The sequence below is a fragment of the Echinops telfairi genome, unplaced genomic scaffold (genome assembly GCF_000313985.2).
Source record: "Echinops telfairi isolate 266 unplaced genomic scaffold, ASM31398v2 ScPeMD7_7420;HRSCAF=8458, whole genome shotgun sequence".
NCBI lineage: Eukaryota > Metazoa > Chordata > Mammalia > Afrosoricida > Tenrecidae > Echinops > Echinops telfairi.
This window is the reverse complement of record NW_022111320.1, coordinates 47,561,604-47,572,608: the sequence shown is the minus strand read 5'-3', so window position 1 is coordinate 47,572,608 and position 11,005 is coordinate 47,561,604.

Genomic DNA, 11,005 nt, shown 5'->3' with positions numbered 1-11,005 from the left:
TCACAGGCTCCCTTTAACATTCAGTCCCAGAGAGGAGTTTTCTCTAGAAAACCCAGGCAGGGTTTTCTAGAGAAACAATATCAGGACACTTATGATTATATATATGCTCTAGTGACATGATCCACCAGTTGGCTTGGCCCACAGGTAGTGTCACTCACAGGTTGAGGCAGAGAACTAGCTAAAGCAGCACCACACTCCAGCACGCTCCAATCACCAGAGAGCATGATAGAGGCGGGCAGGCTTTGCAGAACCATTTATCTCTCTGCCCTCCAATCAAACTGCGACCTGATTAATCTCACATGTTCCTATTGGCCAGGTGGACACAATAAACCTAACTCTCACAATAAATTTAGCAATTGGATTTTAAATGTTTTTAAATGTATATGAAGCAATTGAAAACACTATGGCTTGGATCAAGTGCACATTAATCCTCAACGTGATACCTTTGCTCTGTGACACTTTAAAGAGGTCATGCGCAGCCGATTTGCCAATGCAATTTGTCGTTTGATTTCTTGGTGGCTATTTCTTCAGTGAGTGCTGATGTTGGACCTAAGTAAAGTGACATCCTGAACAACATCAAACTTTTCTCCATTTGTTACGATGCTGCTCATCAATCCACTTGTGAGGGTTTGGGTTCTCTTTACATTGAGCTACAATCCACACTGAACTGTTGTGCTTGATCTTCATCAACAAGCATTCCACATCCTCTTGGCTTTCTGCAAGCAAGGGTGTAGGGCCTGCATATCAGAGACTGTTCACTTCCGACACTGTGTTCTTCATCGGCTTCAGCTTCTTGGATGATTCATTCGTCATAGAGATGGAGTAAGTGTGGTAAAAGGATACAATGCTAATGAACACCTTTCTTGACTTTCAGTCATGCAGTATCGCCTTAATCAATTTGAACGACTGCTTCTTGGCTTTTATCCAGGTTCCATAATTAGATATTCTGGAATTCCCGGTCTTTGCGATGTTATCCACAGTTTGTTAGGATTCACACAGTCAAATGCCTTTGCATCATTAATAAAACATAAGCATTCTCTCAGCAAGATCCACCTAATATCAGCAACACGTCCTTCAACCTACATCCTTTTTTCAATCCTGGTTGAATTTCTGGCCGCTCCCTGTTGACGTACTGCTGAAATTGCAGTCGAGTGATCGTCAGCCAAATTTCACTTGCATGTGGTATTAATGACAGTTTTCAATATTTTCCACAGGTAATTGTGTCACCTTTTTTTTGTTTTAGAATGGTCGCACACCTGGATCTCTTCCAGTCTGTTGGCCAGGTAGCTATCTCGCAACTTCTTGGCATAAATCAGTGAGCGCGTCTAGCATTGCATCAATTTGTTGAAATATTTCAACAGGTACTCATCCTTTGTACATTCCATGTTCCAATTATTAAGGGCTGTTGACGCCGTCTCGTCTCATTTTGACTCACGCCTCATTAGCACATTGGGAAATCTTTGCTCCATCCACCTCATTAAGATGGACTTGACTTTGAGGAGGCAGTGCTGCTCTGAATGCGTTCCAACCGGAGGGGTTCATTTTCAAAAGGGGACCGCCTCTTCCATCTCCCTGGTCTGTTCTTAGTCTGCAAGCCCCATTGATCATTTTTGGTGGCATGACTTCCAATATCACACCAACACACTAGCCACCACAATACAACAAACTGATAGACGAGTAGTAGGTAGCCTTTTAACCATTGCTCAATCGTGGAACTTTGAGTTGTCTACGTTTTTTATATCATTATAATGGAGAGGGTCATTATCTTGTAGGGGAGGACTTTGATCCGTTTATCTTTATTAACATATTATCATGTTGTTCTTTTTTTAAATCTAGTTTTGAACTTCCTGGCTGATTTCTTTTTTGGATTTTTTTGGTGGTGTTTTATTTTGTTCTTTACAATAGGATGTACTTTTTCTTTGCTTCCCCCTGCCCACAAGTGATTTAGAAGGTATAATTCCCAATCTTATTCTACCCGTTAGTTTAAATTTTGAATGGGTTATCAGTGCCAAAATGGAATGTTTTCTATTATCTATAAAAGTTTATTTTCTTTAATTAGCAGATTTTATTTCTTTCTCCTTTCTGTATCCCCACTACAATTTTCAGTTTTTGTTGGCATGTGGGATTTCAGACAGTAGTGATGATTATTTTACTATTAATATTGTGTTTATTTTCGTTCAAGAATTATATATTTTATTTGTGCTTATTGATCATATTAACAACATTATTTTTAGATTGAATTCTGCTCAATTCATTTGCTATCATTTCCTTTATAAAGCAACTCTATGTTTGAGTCCTTTATTCTGGTCCAGCACTGGGTTGGCTAGAGTTCATATGCAAATAATATTTCTAGAAATAATAAATAAATGATCCACTTTTATTTTTAACTTTTTAAATTAAAAGATCATTTTGTTGGGGGCTCTTACAGTTCTTATAACAATCCCCACATCGATTGGATTTGTACGTATGTTGCCATCATTATTTTCCCAACATTACTTTCTATTGAGCCCTTGGTATCATCTCCTCTCTTTTTTCTCCCTGCCCCCCACCCTGTGACCCCTTGATAAATTACAAATTATTTTAATATCTTAGACTGACTGCTGTCTCCCTTACCCCACGGTTTCTGGTGTTCATCCTCCTGGGGGGTGGGTATGTATCGATCATTGCAAATCAGTTCCTCCTTCCTCCCCTCAACTCCCCACGGTCCCGCTACTCTCCTGGTATCCCTACTCCCATTTCTGTTGCTCAATTCTGTGTCATGAGCTCTTATCTCTTATTTGTACCTGTGCACATGCTTGAGTCTAACCCGCAGTGAGAGGCAGGACTGGGGTCATGATGGGGGGGTGGGGCTCAAAGAACCAGAGGAAGGTTGTGTGTTTCATCAGTGCTGTACTGCACCCTGGTTGACTCATCCCTTCCTTGTGACCTTCTGTGAGGGGATGTCCCGTTGTCTACAGATGAGTTTGGGGTCTCTGTTCTGACCATTCTCAACAATATGTTGTTTGTTTTGGGCTTTCTGATACCCGTTACTTGATCCCGTTAACACCCAATGATCGTACAAGCTGACGTGCTTCTTCCATGTGGGCTTGTTGCTTCTCTGCTGGCTGGTGGATGGTCCACTTTTAAAGCATGTGTGAGAATGGCTTTCTTGTCTACCCTCGCGAGAATGAGTCACGGTATATTTCTGTCTAAAGTCTATACATGCTTTCCCATGTGTGCAGATGTTCTGTTCTTGTGGAAAACTCTGAAGGCAGGTTGCGTTTGAGATTCTTCTTAGCCTACATCATTGTAGGACTTTATAAAATATAAATTTAAAAATATATAACTTTAAAATAGTCTATGAGTTTTTATTTCTTAAATTCGTAAGCAACACACACTTTTTAAAAAACTCATAAGCAGATACAAAGAGCCGGGTGACACTGTGGGTTAGACTATGTCACTGGTTTGAGCTACCATCTCCTTTGGGAGAAAGATGAGGCTGTCTTCTACAAAGAGTTATAGTCTCAGAAACCTTGAGCAAGGTCACGACGAGTCAGAATCAACTCGATGGTGGTGAGTAGAAATGACTTTCAGTAGACAGTCATTAAAAAAGGAAAAGATGACCTTCACCCATCTGGGGGCTCAAACATGATGCACACATGAGTTGTGAGGCTGGTAGAGGAGATCGGGTGCTGTGCTCTGTTGTACCTGGGTGACTACGAAGCAGAACTGACTGACTCATCGGCACCTAATCACAACACACACATCTAGGTACTGAATTTGTCTCTGTTTTACCTTGAACTCGTGGCCCCAGTCCAGGTACCCATCCAGGAAAATGTTGTGTAGAATGTATTAGTGATTGTGTTCCACCCGTTGGGTCTGTAGTGTTCTCTCATCTTGTACCATATGTACTCGAGTATAAGCCGACCCGAATATCAGTCAAGGCACCCAATTTTACCGCAAAAATGGCATTAAAATGTGCTGGAGTGAAGGGAGGGTGGGGTGGAAAGGGGGAACCGATTGCAAGGATCTACATATAACCTCCTCCCTGGGGGGTGGACAAGAGAAAAGTGGGTGAAGGGAGACATTGGGGAGTGTAAGATATGACAAAATAATAATAATTTTTAAATTATCCAGGGTTCATGAGGGAGGGGGGAGGGGGGAGGGAGGGGGGAAAATGAGGAGCTGATGCCAGTGGAGAGCAAATGTTTGAGAATGATGATGGCAACAAATGTACAAATGTGCTTGACACAATGGATGAATGTATGGATTGTGCTTAGAATTGTACGAGTCTCCAATAAAATGATTTTTTTTTAAAAAGAAAGAAAAGAAAAAGAATGTGCTGGAAAAACTTGGCTTAGACCCAAGCATCTACAGTAATTCTTATTAGTGACAAAGGGGTGCTGTCACAATCTCAGCTCATCTTTCTGGGCTATGAGGTCATTTCTCAAAGCAATGGTTTTTAATTATTGTCTCATTGAGTTGTAAGTGCAACCTCATGTATTTTTTTTCAACATCCAAGGGTGTTTCCTTAAAAAAAAAGTCTCCGCTTCATCATTTCTTGTGGTGTTCCCTGAAGACAGCCTCCTCTTGACTCTTAGCAACCAGATCCTAGAAAACTTCCTGAAAAGTCCCTCTGTTTCTCATAGAAGACTCTCTTTCAGAGGACAATGTTTGCCCTGATGCTGACAAGGGATCCTCTTGATTTGATTACAGTGCGCTCTCATGGGTCCAAACACTTCCTTCTGCTTGCTCAGCCTAAGGGGGTACAGACTCATCTAGCCTTGCCTAATGCAAACACAAAAGAAAACCCCAGCTTAGTTTTATATAAGTAATTTAAAACACTCTTTTTACAACCTGGCGAACGCATCCAGATCTCTCCATCATCTCACCCTGTGAAGAGTATCACAATCTGCTCACCCAAGTAGAAGATTGCCATAGAGCCATTTCCCACCCGGCAACCGTGCCACAACCATTCATTGAGCACCCACTATGTGCCAGGCCCACTGTTAGGAGAGAGAGATGCAACTGTGGGCCAGGAAGACCCAACCTCTGTCTCCCAAGAGCCAAGTGTTTGCGGAGGGCAGGGGTGGAGTGGGAGGGGGAAAACCAATAGGCTGTGTTGGCCTCTACCACAGCAGGAGACCTGTGATACCAGAGACAGGGACTTCAACTTAGTTTGGGGGAGTTTTGGATCTGGGAGGGAGATTTGTGTGAAAGATACAATAAAACCAGAAGGATTCATTTTCCTTTTTGACCCTTTAAAAAAACAGTTGTATTGGCATGGACGTCACATAACCATTCAATCGTATTGAGAAGAATTGTGCAATCACCATAATCAATTTCAGAACACTTCCTTCTTGTACTCACTGGGGTTAGGTCTCCATTTCCCCCAGGACATCCCCTGCCATTCCCCTAGGTGATTATTAATGCACTTACTGCCTCTATAGCTTTACCGATCCCGGATTTCATATACAGAAGAGCATGCAAAACAAACTGCAGCCAAGCATCAGTCCCCCAAAAAACAAAAAACACCCAACAACAGTAACTAGACAAAACAGAGAAAAACCTCAATTAAAAAGAAAGCAGAAGACATTACAAACTGGAACTTTAAAATGGGTCAAAAGAGATCAAATGATAAGGTATTAGATTTCAGCCTAACTACATCTGTCACAGTGCACTTTACAATGCTCTCTGCCTCACAGCCGGGCTCTTCACATCCCTAGATTATTGTCAGAGGGACTTCACCAGAGACAGTCCATGTGGGGAGCCCGAAAATGGACTCTGAGCGTCCACTGTCATTCATCGTTAGCCTTCTGCAAACCAGGTGTTCGTAATTTAAGCGCTGGTACCATTCCCTCCTTCAGATTAGATTTTATTGTTTACCATCCTTGAATCACGCAGGCTGGTGTGCTTCTTCCATGTGGAGTTAGTTGACATCTCACTTACCAGTAGATGGCTGCGTGTTTGAAGACAAGCCTTTAACACTTGTGATGGCCGGGCACCATCTGGTTTCTCCTGGACACCCATATACTTTGCTATAGAATCCACATCTTCAGTGATCTTTTCATGAGGGCCAGTCCTTTGGGCCCATCTTTAACTCGTCCTGGTTTCTCTAACTAGCTGCGATCTTTGGGATTGAGGTTTAGCTGTGTTTTATTTCCTTGTGATTGTGGCTGGGTTTGTTTTCTTTTGAATAATCTTATCTATATGAAACCCTGGATTAGGTAAATCTATACTGAGAGCCACGAGATGAATAGTCTCCTAGGGTTTGGACAGGGGAGGTTGGGGGGAAATGGGGAGCTAATAATAATGGATACAAGAATGAGCAGAATGTTCTAAGCCGATGGCAGTGATGAAGGCACAGCTCTTTAACATATTTAAACGATCGAATCGTATGATATATGAATCCTATGTCAATAAAACGATTAAAATAATAAAAACAAAAGAAAGGCATAAATCTGGAGGGGGAAACATCAAAAAGAATAACTTTCTTCCTCCTCCCTCCTCCTCCTCCCTCCTCCTCCTCCGTCCTCGCCCCACCTCCCCCAATCCTTCCCTCCTCCCTCCACAACGATCCCCTGCATTGCTTATCACTGCCAGCACTGCTTTGGGCAGAGCAAGGAATAAAAGCTTCCATCCATGTGGAAAGACTAACAATAGTCAAGTAGACAAATGGTAGCAGAATTTCACATAGCTGTCTGCTCCGAAGGAACGGCAAGCAAGGTGCTGAGTCAGGGTGACCCTGACCTCGAGCCTATTTTCATTGGGGGCAGACAGAGAGGCTCACCAGGAGGAGGCCGGGTTTGGAGGCACCGAACCAAGGGAAAGTACATTGTTGAGGCCAGAGCAAGAGCCCTCCCTCTGCCTCAAAGCCTGATGGCCTAGGAGGAGGGTGTGGAGCTTATTCCAGGTGTGGCTCTTGACCAGGTGGTAAGGAGGCAGAGAGGCACAGAGTGTGAGAAGGTAGCTTGTAAACAAGAAAGCCTGCCAAGAAGGGGGTGATGAGTGATACACAGGGGGAGGGGATGACAGGATCGGCCGGGATGAGCGCTCCGCTGAAGGACCCTGAACCCCCTCATTGTTCTGTGTCATCTTGCCCACGCAGGAGGACACCCACCGTCACACCGGACTGGATAGGTGCCTCCACTCTCTGTTTCCGGGGTCCCTGGGGTACAAATGGTTGCCGCACTCAGGTGCCCCCCAAAAGGTTGCCAGTTGGCATCCACACAGAGGCAGCTCTGAAGATTCTGTATTCAGTGATGTGGCCGTGAGGCAGAACATGGAGCAGGGCCAATGGCAATTGTTTTTCCTTATTGTTGTAGTTGTTTAATTTACTTCTGCTTGACAAACTATCCTAACGTTTCAGGATATAGAAGGAATGATGGAATTTTTTAAATGTCCCTTCGTCCACACCTGATTGTTTCAAACAAGTATCTTAGCGTGCGTACTAAGACTGGTGGGCAAAAGAAGTATGATGAGGAATAGCATTGCAACCGACGCTCAGACCAGCTCCCTACACGACCGATCTTTCGTAATTCCACAAGGGACATGGAAACTTTCCGCAGAGAAACCTAGGAAGGGCTGCCTCGACCGAGTGATCAAAGTTCACATCGCCAAGAACGCCACAGATCACAACGCGTGCCTCTTGAGAAAGACACGGGTCCACTTTGGTGGTATGCCGGCCAAAACCCCATGCGAGGGAAGTCGGCAAAGGGATGGCCCAGTGAACTCTTCCACAGACGGGTCGAGGCTGTCAAAGACAACGACTGGGGAGGTGTCCCAGAGGAAAGCAGAGCAGAGTGGTGACGGGCGCGTGACTGTGAACAGCGTGTGAGTCGGGAACAGGGGTGGCGGCGGTGGGGACCACTGGCACAATCTGAATAAGGTCTGCAGCGTCAATAATAGGCGGCCCTGGTTAGAAGGAGCCCGAGTGGTGTCATCGTTGGGAATTGATCAGCGGTTCAAGACCCCTACCGGCTCCAAGAGAGAACGGTGCGGTTTCTCCTCCCAGAAAGAGGCGCAGTTCTCCCTGCCCTGTGGGACCCCGGCGAGTCAGGACTCCGTGCCAGTGTCTGTCTGTTTCCTCGGAATGGCAGACGTCTGAATGGTGTGAACGGCGTTCTCAGCTGCTCTGGAAGGTCTGGTGGTGCAAGTCTTCAGGGGAAAGGGCCTGGTGCTGAGCTACTTCCAGACGCGTGCCACTGAGAGCCCTGAGAGCCCGGTGGGGCAGGTTCGCCCTGGCCAGTCCATGGAGCACCTCGCGTCCGAACAATGGACTCTACTGCAACTTATTTTAAATGTTTTAAGAAGCAGCATAAGAGAATGGTCTCGTTTCCAGGAACTGCAAGGAGGGGCATTGAGAAGTTAAAATATTAACAAGAATAATTAGTGGCTTAAAGTCACACAGGAGTAGCACCATTTCTCACGATTCTGAGGGCCCACCCAGGCAGTTTGTTGGCGAGACACCCGTGGACGCGCTCCTGGCCGGATGAGGAGGAGAGGACCTCCTGGGCTCGGAGGTGTGTCTCCTGCGGTGGCCCCCTCGCCCTCCGGTTTGGGAATCAGTGCTGGCGGTGGGCTGAGGGGCCTCGGCTCACCCTGCACCCTCCACTTGGGCACCTTATGTGGTGTTCATCCATCCAAGACGGAAGGTGCGAGCTACCAGCTGGGTCAGCCCCAGGCTCTGCCACTCCCGGGAAACCCTTTGATCATGTTCTGCTGGTCAAGACAAGCCCCAAGTTCAGCTCAGATTTGAAGGGTGGGGTGGAGACGCTTTCTCAGGGGGGAGCTGCAGGAAAGAAGAGGTGGCCGTAGTTCATGAACCGTGACACACCTGTCAGAACATGTAGCACACAAACACCCTCTTTCCGACGCCGCTGCTCCCCGATGCGAGGGTGGGGGGAGGTGGGGGGGGGGTGTCTTCCCACAGGGCCGGCATCAGAATTCCCGGACTGAAGAGGCACAAGGAGCATCCATCCTGGAAAGAGCTGCACTTGTTTCTCAATTGATCACATACTTTTAAAATCGTTTCCGTTGCGACGGTGCTTGCTGTTATTGTGCTTAGGTGCCCTCGCGGGGGTGCTGCCACACAACAGAATGAAGCCCCACCCTCACAGCCACTGTCTTGCTGGAGTCCATGTGACCGCCTCTGTCCATCCAGCTTGTCAAGGGTTTCGCTGCCCTTCTGCTTTACCAAGCATGACGCCCTTCTCCAGGGACAGGTCCCCGCCTGCTAATATTTCCAAAGACAGTGAGCCACGGTCACAACCTCTTCCCCATAAAGACTGTACTACTTCCCCCAGGTAGGTTGGCATTTACAGACAGTAAAAATTCACCTTTTCCCCCTTTCTTTCTTGGTGCGCAGTTCGAGTTTGGACATTGTATTATCCCTGCCACAATCAGAATTCCTCTTGCCCCCTTTAACTAACTCCTCCCTGTCCCCAATCCCCTGGGAACCACAGGGCCACCTGTGGCTTTTGGCCTTTTCTAGAATGTCATGTACCCAGGGGCTTCAAAAAGTTCACGGAAGAGTAGAATTGAAAGATAATGGATGCTTCCAAAATTTTTTTGAAAGCCCCCCCACAGATGGAATCGGGCCGTCCGTAGCGTTTTATGCCCAGCCTCTTGCATGTAGCATCATGCCTTTGAGACGGGTCCAGTGGTTGGCTCCTTTGTATTGGCTACGTTACGTAGTAGTTCACTCGTGGCATGTATCAGAGTTGATCTGCTTATCCCACAAAGAACAATCGGGTTGTTTCTGGTGCGAGGCAACTATGAATGAAGCTACCGTGAGCACCCAGCCCTTGCTTTGTATGTAACCATGACTCCCCCCACCCCACCCCACCCCCCGTAGGGTGAAACACCCAGGAGCATAATTGCCAGGTAGGCTTAGCTTCATAAGAAACTGTCCAACTGTTTTCCAAAGTGACTGACCTTTTTCGATTCCCACCATGTGGTAGTTACATAATCTGCTGTCCACTTGTGGAGGGGTGGAGTCTAGCCTGTCAATCAGGTCGCAGCTTGATGACCTCATGTGGAGGCACGAAGGAGATAAACAGCTCTCTGGAGGTGGGGCACACACTCACTCCCTGTGAGACGTTCCTGCTGACAAGACACATGGAGCTATGCTAGAGACCTGGAGCTGAAGGAGCCACGTGGAGACCCTTGTCAGCACTGAGATGTTCCCACTGCCACTGGATCCACAAGACTTCCCACCCACTGGCCTGTGATCTTCCTGTACTCGGCATCATTCCATGTGTTCCATGAGCCTAAAGAGGAATTTATAGATTGGTATCAGACATAGGAAACTAATATCGGACTTATGGACTTGATCTGGACTGGGCTGGGATGTTTTCTCAATATTCAGTTGCTCTTGTATTTAAAGCTCTTTCAGAGACACACACCAGTGTCTATGAATTTGTTTCTCTAGTAGACCCAGACTAACAGGCACCAGCAATGTACAGGATTCCTCTGCATTCACTAGACCTTGGCCTTGTCAGTCATTTTTATTTCGGTCCTTCTGAACAATGGAGCTCGGTGGTTGTACTAGGTTAGGCACTGGGCTGCAGACTCAGCAGTTAGAAACCACTGGCTGTTCCCCAGGAGACAGATGAGGCTTTCTTCTTCTGTAAAGATGTGCAGTTTCTGGAGCCTGCAGGAGCAGCCCTACCCTGTCCCATAAGGTAGAGTCACTATCGGTGGGAATCAGTGACAGTTCGTTGGAGCCTGAGTTTGAAAAGGTATGTAGCCACCTGGCCAACCCACTGGAAAGGATCTGTATTTATGGGAATGCCAAAGACAAGTGTCCTAACAGAACACAGAAGTTGTTGAACAATACCATTAATATCAGGTGCAAATGGAATTTTGTGGAAGATAAGTCAAAAGCAGCTGCAGAAGTACATCAGTAGGGAGCTGCCAGAAATTCAAGCCCAGTTCAGAAGAGGACATGGAACAAGGGCTAGGATTGCTGACGTCAGATGGATCTTGGCTGAAAGCAGAGACTATCAGAATGGTGTTTGTGTTT